Raw genomic sequence first — 13492 nt, forward strand, 5'->3', positions numbered from 1 at the left:
TGAGGCTCTCCTGTGACTGGACACAATTCTGTGCCAACTCTGATGCACACCTCAGGATGGGCAAGGAGGACAAGCACTTCCCACATTCCCCCAGCACCTTTCCCAAGCATCCCAGGGGCTCCCTGCCTGTGTGCTAAAGCAAACTACCAGCATCTTGAGAAAAATCACATAGCACAAGGGAAAGAGCTTGCCCAGTTCAGCCCTCGCTTGTTTGGGTGCAGCAGGAGCTTTCCAGGCCTGGCAGAGGATGATGTCCCTGCTGAAGGCACAAATTCCACTCAGTGCTTTGGGCAGAACATGTTTCTGCTGTGCTGTGGGCTGCAGCATTGCTCTCAACAGAGTTCTGGCACTTTAGGAAAGTGATTAACAGGGCTTAGGCTCTCCGGGTTCACATCACGTAAGACAAAGCTGCAGCAGAGGAATTTTCCAAGCTACACTGAGCCGACCCAGCCCTCCTGCGGCTGAGAATCTATGCCATGGGATTTCTCCAAAACAGCATCTCCACAGTCACCACTTCCATCATGTAGTACTGCCTTTCAGTCACAGCCTTCCCCTTTGCCAGCCTGCTGGATCTTGCCTTGCCTCTGGATTTGGTGGGACACCCCTGCTTTGGGGCTGGGGAGCTCCTCTGTGTGCAGCATGGCTCTGGGCACCCCAGGAGGCAGTTGCCTAGCACAGGTCAGCAGGAGGGCTGGCACAGCCTGGCAGCTGGGCTCAGGAGAGGTGGCAATGGGCCCCAGCACTGCAGCAGAGCAAAGCCAAGGGAACGTCCCTGACCACGCTTGGAGGCAGCCTGCAGGAAGCTGCTGTTCTGGCTCTTCTTGGCATCCCCAAAGCACAGCCTCTGCTCTCCGCGCTCTCACAAGGCCAGAGGGGCAGCACTCAGCACCGGAGGAAGGAGACTGCCGGCTTTCCTCTCTCTCCACTTAAAGCAGATCGATTCTCCAGCCCCGCTAATGGCCGCGGGCGCAGCAATTACAAACACACACCCTCCCTTCAGCGCACAGCACCGGGAAAGTTGTTATCCCGCATGGATCTCACTGCGTGTCTCCAGCAAACGCAGGCACTGCTGAGTGATGACAACGGGGAATGTCCCCGGGGAATCCCTCCCTGTGTCCTCCCTCCTCCCAGCCCAGCGCAACCTCGGTGGAGCAGAGGTTTCCTAAGCTGCCAGAGGACACTGCTGAGATGAAAGCAGTCCTGGGAGGAGGATGGGGACAGGGATATTTGGAAACCCCTCTGCCCCCAAGAAGAGAGCCCCACTGCTGTTCTGAGCACTGGGATGAGCCCAGCTTCTTTTAGTTACAGAGTCCATTGTCTGCATGGTGGGACAGTGCTGGTTTGTGTTAATGCCAACAGGTGAGCAGCACCCTTTGGGGCTCTGGTGTGGGCACTGCGAGAGATGTTTGTAATAATGGCCCACACCACAGCAGAGCATCTCTCTGAGTGAGAGCCTTGGCATAAACACAGCTTCTCGAGGTATTTCAGGACCTAGATATTTCTGCAGAAAAACTGTTTTGCTGTCTGACAGCATTCAAACTCCTCCCTTTGGCACTCTGTCACATACAGCACCACACAAAGGCCCTTGGGACAGGCAAAAGAGGCACCTGCTTTGCTCAAACAGGAAGAGAAGATGCTGAAGCCACTGGCCACCAATCCATCTCCAGCCCAAGCCCTTTGACCTCTCTACTGGCAGGGTCAGGAAGAGACCCTGCCTGACGTCCTGCAGGCCCATGGGAACTGTGTCTAAGCCTTGCTGAATTCACCTGCCTCAGGCAAGGCACAGCTCCTGGTCACCAAACTGTCCCTAAAACTTTGACTTTCACACTGGCTCAGCTCCTTTGGTGCTTGTGAGCACGCTGTAACAAAGCCACACGCAGGCCTGTAATGAGCCGTAACTGAACCAGAGCCCTAATTTAACGCCACATAACCAAGCAAGCAAGATGACACAGGGAATGGAAATTACAATGTCCTTTTGGGGGCACTGGAATGGAAAGTTTCCCTTTATTCTGTCATCTGCTTCTCCCAGGGCACTTGTGCTTGTGAGCTGGCTAGGCCGCTGATGGCACCAGCACAGCACGGTGGGATCTGCTTGGATGCACGTGGCAGCTTCCTGCAAATCCAGGGACTCTGGCTGCATCAGACCTCTGAGGAGCAGTCCTTGGAGCAGAGCTATTGTGATGTCCCAGGGCACACACAAGGTGGGGAAGCGTCACTTCCACGCATGGCTGCCAAGAGGCTCTGCCTCCAGCATCTGCCACAACCAGGTGTGGAGAGGGCACTCGTGGGGCTCTGCCACCATGTGTGCAGCTGAGCCTGTCCTCCACCTACATCCCTGCTTACATCACATCCAGAGGGCTCCTCAGGAGCTGGCAGTGAGCCAGGGCATATCTTCCCCATGAAGCTGCTGGATGCAGAGATTACATGGGAGGTCTGTCCCTGAGCAGCTCATGGGGTGGGTATTGGAGCTGCTCAGAGCAGCATTTGCATTGACTTTACTGTTAACTGCTTCCAACTGGAGAGCAAAGTGTTCCTGTTGAAATGGTGATGAGGGACATGGCAAGAAAGCTCAGGGCAGGGCCAGGAAAGGTGCTGTGTGGGGATGGACTCTGCCCTGCTTACAGAACATGACCTCAGGGAGGAGAGATGGGGAAGAGACCCCCTGTTTGTGTCCATGCTGCTGTATTTGTTGCCAGGTTTCTCATGGCCCTTATGCTCCCTTTACCTCTTGTCTGGGGTCGTCCCTGGCTTGTCAAGCAGGGAAACTGAGGCACAGAGCTCAGACTTACAGGCAGTGTGCAGGACCCTTGATGGTCCTCTCTCAACCCCAGAGTGAGCACTGGCACTGGAAGTGAAGCAGGAGGTGACAGATGACTGAGGTGAAGCCTCAAGGGGAAGGGTGGAATGAGAACTAGGACAAAGATGAGGATGAGGCCTGGCTGCTTGAAGATCCCTTGACCCTTGGGAACCTCAGCCCCACCCATGCCCACACTGGCACATGCTGAACTCTGCATTCCGGTTAAGGGACTCGTTTGAACTGGAGTCTTGGCTAATGCCTTCATTCCCTAGTTGAACAGTATGCCACTGAGTTAATAAAACTCTCATAAAAGCTGTGATGCTGGAACTTCTCAGCTTCCATGTCTTTTTCCCATTGGTGGAATAATCATGAAACATCTGCTCCAAAGTTTTGATTAAACAAGGCCAAACATGTTTATGTTTTAAAGCGGCAAGGAAGTCAACCATGCTGACATGAGCACAGTCAGGAAAGTCTCCACAACTTCCTTGGAAGCAGAGGTGACCCTTTACCCTGCTGAGCTTGGCCAAGGGGCACAGGCCTGTCCCTGCCCTGCTGCTGTCATGACATTGATGTCATTCCTTACACCATGGGACTTCCGGATACAGTTGTGCTGGAACAGGATCTAAACATTTTATAAAGCAGACCAGAGCTAAGAACTGGCCTCCTGTGCACGAGGGTGGTGAGAAGCCTCAAGAAGATACCTAAAACTGGTTATTCTTATTATCCTCAGTGGAAAGGGGCACACAGACTGCCAGCTGTTCAGAGGAGTATTTCTTTGAGAGAAGATCTTTTCTTGTTCCTTCTGCTCAGGTTAAGGTGACAGTTTCAGGGTAAGGGCTCCTCCACTACCAAAACACACTAGTGACTGGCCTGGTGAACTCAACAAATGAAAGCAAAGGTGAAGCTTCCCTGGAGCATTTCTGTCAGGAAGGCCAAGGAAAGCCAAACTCCTTCATGAACACAGAAAAATTTTCCTCATCATCTCCCTGGCCACTAACCAGACATTAATAAGATCAACAGGAATATGATAAGAGCTTCAGCCCTGAAACCTCCCAGATCTACCTCATCATGGTCCTATTGCAACCCAGTGCTGCAAATGAAGCTGGAGTTATGCTGAGCTGGGGATGATGTCTGTGCCAGGACCACTTCTGGGCTCTCCAGAAGTCCATTTACATGAACAGCAACATGCTTTTCAACCACAGAAAGCCTTGAGGTACACTCACAGCCTGATCTGACAGCATCGCTCCTGGCCCATGGAAGGATTAGCTGACAGACTGGAGATAAGGATTTAGGCTTATTCCACTACTGTTTGGAAATAAATGACACAGTAAACATTTTTTGCAGGGAATGAAACCAGCAGAAAAGCCCAGGGGATGGCTGGGTCATTCAGGTGACAGCAGCCACACAGGATCACTGGCCTCAAGGATGCTCTTACCTCCAGCTTCAGGTACAACCTGTGCAGCTCAGGGCAAGCACCTCCACCTTGCTCAAACTCACATCCTAACTCAGAGACTTTCCCTGGAATCTGCACTGGCCCACACCAAAGCACAGCAGGGCACACAGGTCTCAGGGCCCCAGCTGCCTGCCTTTGCTTGTTGGAAGTCACCATTTAAATTAGGTCACAGTGCTGGGACCAGCCTGTGGCTCAGCAGCACACATCTGCCAGGAAAGGCATGGGAGCAAAGGTCAGGACATCCAGCAGGCAGGAAGTGCAAACAAAATTGGATCAGACCTGGAAGCGGATGGGATTGTCACTGGAAATAAACCAGAAGGAATTGGGCAGGGCATGTGGGCTGGGGTCACTTGTCCCCAAATAGTGGGTAGCTTCCCACAGCACACCACAGAGCTGGCCTGTCCACAAACATTCATGGGAAAGGGGAGGCAATGCCTGATGGAATGGATGGGCTCTGCAGCAGCAGCAGCAGGGAGCTAACAGCCTGCTCAGATCCATGGCCATCGGGGAGCACAGCCTGTGCATCCTCACTGCTCTGTGTCTGCCCTGCCAGGGGCTGGCTGGGACTCCACCTCCCTGCTCACCCTCCCTGCAGTGTCCTCTGGCCAAGCAGAAGTTGTGCATACAGCAGGAGCTGTTCCCTGAAGAATGTTCCTTATTCTTGCTAACTCCAGAGCCTCGAGCAATGTCTCTTACAGACCACTAATTTAGGCACCTAAATTTAGCCATAAAAAGACCACATTTAGCATGAAAACTTCAGTGAACAAGGCCAAGCTGAGTGCAGATTTGTCTCATGGCAGTCCCCACAGCTCCTCTGAACTGGGCATTACAATGATTTGTTGCCTCCTTCCGAATTTATCCCTGTACCAGCTGCAGAAACCCACCAAAACCATTTTAAACTCTCTGTCTTCTGTCTTTTCCATTGTCTGACAGAAGTTCAAAAGAGGGATGTTGTCATGACCCACAGTTCATTAATCACCAAATAAATAGCTTTAAAGAGAAAGATAAGTTTTAAAGTCATCTTAATACATTATGGGTCTGAAATGAGCCAATACCATGAACTCTACCCTGCACAGATGCTGTGACTAGGAAACATCAGCAACAGGGTCCCAGGAGGTCACACTGTGTTTTGTCAGCCTTGAGGACAATTTAGCTAAACTCTGACTGTGAGCTCTGGGTGTGTGAGATGAACAACAGCTTTCTTTTGGGTGTCATCAGCCTTAGTCACTGAGATGAGCCAACATCTATAGACTCTACTCAAACAGAGCAGCCTGGTGAGAAAAAAAACTCTTCACAAGGTACATGGAAAAGATTTTCAGTCCTATCACTTAAGTGACTTGTACTAAGCACTGAGAAAAACCATTGTGTGCTCATTGTGCAAGGCAATTATCCTGTCCTGGCACACTGAGACCTCCTGAAGGAGTCAGAGTGGAATAAAACCCCTAAAAGCTTTTTCCTCAAGCCCAGGGAGTCCTGGTGGTGCAAACCATCACTGGGATAAGGACAGAGGGAATGGGATGCCCTTTCCTTCACCTCACTGTGGGGACAGGCAGTGCATCACCCACTCAAACCCTGGATCCAGCCCTACTGGATTCAGATTTTCTGCCGTGCCATTTGGCTCATAAGGATGGGATAAATTATTTCAAGTAGCTTTGAACATTTTGGGAAGCCCCAATACTCAAAGCCTGTCTACATGTCAGGTGTTATAAAGGCATGGGATGCAAAGGCTGGGGGGGCATTAGTGCACAGTGTTTTAGCTGTGGGATCTCTCAGACCCACAGCTGAGAAAGGAAGGGAAGGAGAAGTGGATTTTAATTGATATTGTCCACAAAACCCACTAGACAGGCAATACCTAGTGTTCTAGCTTGACTTCAATTATTGCTGGAATTCCAGTGACACCCGACACCAAACCTCAGTGTAACCTAGACAATCCAAAAGCTCAGCAGGCTTCCCTAACTCCTGCACCTGCCATGAGGGGCCACATCTGCAGCACCTCTTCACTTGGGTTGGCAAACCTGATATGAAAGGCTCGGGCACACAGCACCCACAGGCACGTACAGCAAACCCATCCAGAGGGAAAAAATCAAGGATATGCCCTGCAGAGTGCAGTGACCCCAGCATTCTTAAGCTGCAGCCCTTGATTCCTGCCAGGCAGCACAGTCAGCCACCCAGCAACATTTCCTTATCACTCAGCATCTCCTTTTTTTTTTTTTTTTTTTTTTATTACTTCAGCTTTACTTTAGCATTTTGGCATGCCAGCTCAGTAAGCTGTTATGGATTAGAGTTTAATAAAAGCAATCAAACACAAATGTGAATATGCAGCTCCTGCAACTCTTGGGTGCTGCTTTTATATCATAAAGCACAGCATCTCATGAGACAACATTTGCAGTTGTATGAATAGTATATTTCAAAAAGCTGGAGCTTTTCCAATGCCTTTTTATCTGGCCACAATTGTTAACATATACACATCCACCTTGATCACCTTTTAATTGCCTTAAGAAAGCCCAGTTGCTGTTTTTCTTTTAACACAGCACCCTCTTTAATTTTTTTTAATACAGTTCATAAAAGTATTTGTATAGGAAATATATTCTTGGTTGCTACTTACATGGGAGCATGTGAATATACTTCATTTTGGATAAATACAAGTACACCGGAAACTGGATTTTGTTATTATTAGAAGTAAAAATAAATGTCCTTGCTCAAAGAAGTCTCATATGTAATAACATTAAATGCCAATGGCATGAAAGATGTATTATGACTGATACTCTTCTGCTTATGAAAAAACTCAGTCTGCAATATAATGTCAAGCCACATTCCTCTTTCTCTTTCCCACTCTCCATGACTGAACTCAGGGATGCTTCAGAAATTGCACTAGGTATTTCAGGCATGTGAACAATTTTGTCATCTCAACAATGCATTCTCCTAGTGTATTTTTAATTTAAATCACAGAGTCACCTGGGGCAGAGCTAGGAGGGGCTAGTTCACTAGTGCACTCTTGTCCGTGGTGGGAGCAGCTCCTCTTAAACTGCTTCAGACAGATGCTTGTCCAGTCCTTGGGGTGCCCAGCACAAGAGGCCCCACTCAGTGGATTGTCCCACTCGGCTCCCAACACCTGCACAGCCATTTCTTTGAAAACCCCCCAGGAATGGTGCTGCCAACCCATCTTTTGGAGATGTCTGCCAGCATGTCCCTCTTACCCGCACTGAAACCTTCTCCCTCAGTCTTTTCCTGCTGTCTTGTTACCTCAGAGCACTGCCTTCCTTACCCTGCCAGCCCAGGATCTCTTTGGCAGTGCTCACCTCTCTCATCTCCCTTTTTTCAGCCTCTCAGCTGCTGCTGAACCAGTCCTGGGTTGACTATATGATGCTTTTATCCCCAATCATCTGTTCTGTTTATGTTGAATAATAAGTTTTGCACCTTTAAAACGTGTTCCAGAGAGTGAAGGGGGGAGAGAAGAAGGAGCAGTTTGTTTTCAGGCACTGCACTCACTCCTCCACATTCCTGCTCCTGACTGTGTTGTCTGTGGATGGACAGACAGTGGGACCGAGCTCTCCTTTGCTTTTAGTTAGTTCTAGCTAGCTGATGCAAAGAAGTTCCCTGGACTGTGGTTTTTTCCTTTTTTTTCCCTTTTCTTTGGACCTGTTCAAACCTGCTCTGGCCTGAACACCCAGGGGAGCACCAGCAGCTCCACCTGTGGCCTCCAGGCCGGGCCGGGCCTGGCCTGCGACATTTCCAGCCCTGAGGGACTGACCAGCGACTGAGTGAGCTCAGCTGCAGCCCAGGGAGGGGTTTTCTCAGTTTGTCATCTCTTTTGGAGCAGCAAGGGGTTTTGTTGTTTAATATTGTTTAGGTTTTATTATTAATAAACAGTTTTTTTCCACTTTTCTCCAAGGAGGTATTTTCTCCCGGACTGGTTGAGGGGAGGGGCCGATTGAATCTGCTTTCCTAGAGGAGCCCTTTGGAGGTTCTCTCCCAAATTTGCTCTGAACCAGGACAACTGTCTTTGCTGCTCTCCTGCTCCTCATGTCCCTCAACCCCAGTACTCAGAACTGGAGCAGAGGCCTTTGCAGTGCAAAGCAGTGCAGCAGGATCAGATCATGTTTCCTGCTCACTCCCCTGCTGCCTGTGCTCTCTGCTCAGGCAAGTGAGACCTTTCTCTGTTCACCTTCTCAGCCAGTTATTCCAACCTCCTTTCCCTCTGCTTCCCTCCATCCTCACCGAAGTGCATCCTGTTTACTTCAGACTGAGTCTCCCCATTTGCCTCAGATTAAATGACTTGCACAGCTTCTCTCCACCTGCTGCACAGGAAACCGCCAGGCAAATGATGAATGCCACACAAACACTCCCAGGCCTGGGAAGCAGATACACTGTTAGCCTGGGCAGCGTGGGACGTCACACTAAATCACATCAGCCACGACTGAGTTACACTGCAGCATGCAAATCAGGGCTTAAAAGAGGTCAGCGAGGAGCTGGACGCAGGACAAGCACAGGAAATCCTGCAGCTAGAGCTGTTGTTCTTCCCTGGGATTTCACACAGTTATGGCAGCTGAGAAATCCCTCCCTGCCCCACAGACAGACAGACAGACAAACAGCTGTATCCCACCACAGGGAGCTCCTGAGGGATGCAGGTGTCAGTCCTCTCCTGGAGTGGGCTTGGCATACTGCTGGTCCATGTTTTCTGCTGCCTGTTGAGACATCTGCCCTCTGAGCCCACATATCCTGCAGTGATGCTGGGGTTGTGTTACACACTCCCCATCCATGCTCACTGACCCAGCTGCATTGGACTGTCCATGAGGGTCTGAGCAAGGGCTATGCAGGGAACAGCATTCCTGCTCATCTGACTGGAAGTGCAGGGCCCAAGCACTGCGTATCAGGCAGAAGCAGACAGGATGAAACAGGGCAGGAGAATTCCAGCAACATGCTGGGAAGCAGCTCAGGGAGTGCTCCCCTGGGGCACAGGCACACACAGAAGCACTCATTTCCTTCTGGGAGATACTGCCAGCTGATATGGCCTGACCTGGCCAAAAGCTGCTCGCCAAAAGCTGCTCTGCAGGAAGGAGCCCAGGACAGACCTGGGTTTGGGCTCCCTGGCACACAGTGATGGGGATGGCAGCAGGGCTGGAGGTGGGGATGCATCTGTCCCACCAGCAGACACAGATTACCACATGCACTGGTGATGTGTCCTTGCCCATGCCTCACCCTGACCCTGCCACCCAGCAACAGGGGGTCTTCTGGGTCCTGTCTGGAGACAAAGATGAGGTACACTCTGAATAAAAAGCAAATCTGGATTCTGTGTTCGTGTAAGCTGTTAAAGCAGGAGACAGCCAGTTTTAACCACAATCCAGTCTTAAGACGCTGATCTGGCTCCAGCCCAAGTCTTTGTACTAAGCTCCTTGACATCCTGTTTAGAAAAGCATTATTAAAATCTAATTGCTTCATGCATATATTGCTGTTTTAATTATAACAGAAGGAGGAGAGAGTGATGGGAGCAGTAATCCATCTCTCTGATACTAATACATTTTTGAAGAAGGAACTGGCCATGGGAAAAGCAAATCCAAGATCAGCTGTGGAAACCAGAGGGAGATATTCCTAGTGATTGTCCACACTGCCAACAGCACAATCTCAGCACGGCCAGGAGTGGCCTCCTTAAAGTCCTCTTTGCTTTGAGACACTGACTGGGATGCTGCACCTGAATTAATTTTACATGTTTGCTGCTGTGTCTCTGTTGTACCAAAATGTAATTACTTCAGAGCCATAGACCAGTTAAACCCATCTGCTCAGCTGGCTGCTGAAACTAATGGATATTCTTTGAAACAAAGTATTGCAAAATAGAGGCACGCTGGAAAGAAAATTACGTGGAAGTCATCAAGGTCCTTAAGGCAAGCACTTCCCAAAGTAATCGCTCCACTGCCAAGCGAGTCCTTCAAGTACCAAAGACGGAACAAGGTTAACCAGCAGCTGGCAGTTTCAGCAAAACAGTGGCAAAATAAACTATCTGACAAATAATTTCAGATGTAAGGACTAGAGGGGACCTGTTGACAAAGGCTCACCGACATTGATGCACATCCTTAACACTGAGTGGATAGGTGCACTACAGAAAAATCCTTCACCAAAAAGGCTTGTCAAGCACTGGAGGAGGCTGCCCAGGGAATTTGTGGTGTCACCAGTGCTGGAGGTATTTAAAAGATACACTGACACTCAGGGACATGGTTTAGTGATGGGCTTGGCAGTGCTGGGTGAACAGCTGGAACTATGACACAAAGCTGGTCACCACAGTGTCAGTGAAAGCCTCAAAACACCAGCAAACACGGCCTGATCCTTGCCTCACTCTTTGTATTGCTGGAGCTGGGACAGATGGACATGGCTGGGGCAGTGCTGCCAGGCAAACAGCCACCATTCCTCCTGGGGGCCCATAAAGGGGGGATCCTTAAAGGAGGTATCCTCCTTAAGGGAGGGATCTCCTTGATGGAGATGGCAAAGATCTTGGTACATCTGGGTACCACTTCTGGCTGCAGATTCCAATGGCATAGTCAGATCATCATCTCAGGAGGGGTCACTTCTCCCCAGGCTCTCTGTTTCCATTCTGATCTGAGCCCAGGCACTGACTCTTGGTACCACCCTGGTGTGAGGAAATCCCTGAAAGTCAGATGTGTTGTCAGGCTGCAGGTCTGGGAGGAGCTGGTAAGGACTGAACAAGAACCTGGTGATGTTTTCAGAGTGCTTCAAGGTGACAACCAGAGTTGTTCCTCTCCATAGGCACAAAGGAGATGCCTAAACTTGCTTAGAGGAGTGGTGGAAGCAATTGGTTTGCAGAATAATGTTGCCTCAACCCTCTATATCCCACAGCTTCTCCCACAAAACAGTTAATCCTGTGGATCCTGCATGTAAAGTGCTGGGAGATGCAGGCAGAAATGCCAAGGCATGGTGGTTTCTCCTGGCCCTTTGCTGATCCAACTCTTCCCTCCTCTGTGAGGGAAGAGTCACCATCACTTGAGAGCTGGGTGAGACACAGCCCAGCAGGGGATGAGCCCATTACACTGCTGCATGCCTGGCATCAAGAACAATCCTGGAAAGAGATGTTTTCACAGCTGGCAACCAAGCAGGAAATAAAAGGAAGACAGAAAGGAGGCACTTGTGCTCAGAAAATGAAATCCAAATTACAGTAATTATACTTGCATTAACGGCCTCTTTGCCATAAAGATGCATAACATCCTTAGGTGAGAGCTGTAACTGTCCTGAAGGTGAGAAGAAGGTAACTGGAGAAAGAGTGCCAGCTTCTCCCTAGCTTGTAAAATCCGTAAGAAGTCTGGATCATCATGAATGGTTGTTTGCAATTTAAATTCCCCAGCAACCACCTGTAAATGAGTCAGCAATCCAGCAACAGCAACAGAGAACCTGCAACAGAGCTGATTTATTCCAGCAATCCGTGATTTAACCATAAAGGAAGGCATTGTTTTCTATATGACAATCTGGGGTTTGTATTCTATTGTGGTGTACATAATATGAGACAAATTCTCACCTCACTCCATGAAGTGTCATCCTGTTGGAGGCATGGGATTACTGACTAAACAGGGCTCATTAGCATAATTCTGAGTCTTTGGATCACAGAAACTTGATTCATGTTCTGTACCTATGCAGAATCAAGCACAGTGGAGACCAGCCCTGGCAGATGTTGTTGGTACTTTGGTCTTCACTGAAACCACTTCCTCAATTTCAGTCCATATCCCCATGTGCAGATCTGGTATACCGAGCCTTTCAAAGTCCTTGTGACCTCCATGCTGCCAGGTCCTCCCAAGACTTTATAAGTGAACTCTGCTAGATCAGCTGAGGAATGACTAAGAAGTTTGAAATGCCAGTGAGGACACCAATCCATCCTCCCAAATAAACCTGAGATTTCATCCCAGTTTTTTCATTGAAAACTGCTCTTTTGTGGTGATTTTTCAGCTGGTTACTCTTCCTGTTTCTGGCTTAACTTCTGCACTCTTTGCACTCTCCTGGTTTAGCTCAGACATGCGCTTGCCATTTGGCTTGGCACCAGAACCACAGAAGGCTCCCTCAGGAGGGACAGGTAAAGCCAAGGATGGCTACAGAGGCTGAGGGTGAGAACAACACTCAGCCCCTGTGTAATCCATGGTGTAAGAGCAGCTGTCAGTCTATCAAACAGCCCAAATGTTTGATATTTCCTGTCACACAACAGACAAGAGCTTGTGTGGATTTTCTGCAACACAGGCAGGCAGTTCCAAGCCAGAAGGTGTTAATTAAGAAACGCTAGGTGAGTGTTAATGAAAGAAATTTTGAGAGATGAGAGAAAGCAAAGAAGATGAACCCTTCTCACCTCCTGTCCCTGGTCCTGTGTGCCATGTTCTTAGTCACTGAAAAAAAAGGGAAAGAAGCTTTCTAGGAAGGAAAGAAATAAGGAGATGACAACTGTGCTGGATTGGTGTGTCTGTTCCTTGCCCTGGTGATGAAAAACAGGCTCTGAAAGGTCTTCATTTTCAGGTAATGGTTTCACCTACAGAAAGAGAGGCAGAAGGTAGTTTAAGGGGTGAACAGAGTTGTTGATATTCCAGACTGAGCCCAACAGAGACTACCAAGACTGTTGATGGCTGGAGGATTTGCACTGACCAGATTCTAAGAGTGCTGGGCTTGCTCAGCCCATAGCAGATGTAGTTCTGGGTGACCTAACAGGCACCTGCCTGCACCCAAGTGGAGGATATTAAGAAGACAGAAATGGACTATCTGTAGGAGTGCACAGCAGGAGAATGAGTCACAACAGCCATAAACTGAAACAGGGAAAGATTCAACATGACATAAGAAAGTTTTTCTCCACTCTGACACTTAGTCATTGGAACAAGACTCCAGAGTGGCTGTGAGATCTCCAGCCCTGGATTTTTTCAAGAGAAGTCTAAGCCCTGAGCAACCTTGTCTGATCTCAGGGCTGTATTTGCTCTGAGCTGGAGGCTGGACTAGAGATATCCCAACACCACCTCCAGCTGACAGTGCCTGTGGCTTTGCAATCCCAGGATGTTCTTCATCACCAAATGTGAACTGGAAGATGCTATTATCATTATGTTCTTCATCACCAAGTGTAAAGTGGAAGACGAGTCTTTCAGCTCCACCCTACTCTGCTATCTTATTGCAGACAGCATTTCTAAGCAAATATCCTCTTAAACCTTGTATAGCTCATAATGTCAGGAGCAGTGCAGACCAACACAGCCCTCAATTCCCAGCTCCTGGAGAAC

The 13492-nt window shown here is 49.1% G+C and overlaps 1 protein-coding gene across 1 annotated transcript in view; it reads right to left on the bottom strand.

Moving 5' to 3' along the window:
* DNAI1 (dynein axonemal intermediate chain 1) overlaps positions 1-13492 on the bottom strand; it is a 138397-nt gene that overhangs the window by 851 nt on the left and 124054 nt on the right. The gene's annotated exons all lie outside the window — the stretch shown is intronic.

Source organism: Agelaius tricolor, unplaced genomic scaffold (genome assembly GCF_023055355.1).
Source record: "Agelaius tricolor isolate 1412-34295 unplaced genomic scaffold, bAgeTri1.0.p SCAF_4, whole genome shotgun sequence".
Taxonomy (NCBI): domain Eukaryota; kingdom Metazoa; phylum Chordata; class Aves; order Passeriformes; family Icteridae; genus Agelaius; species Agelaius tricolor.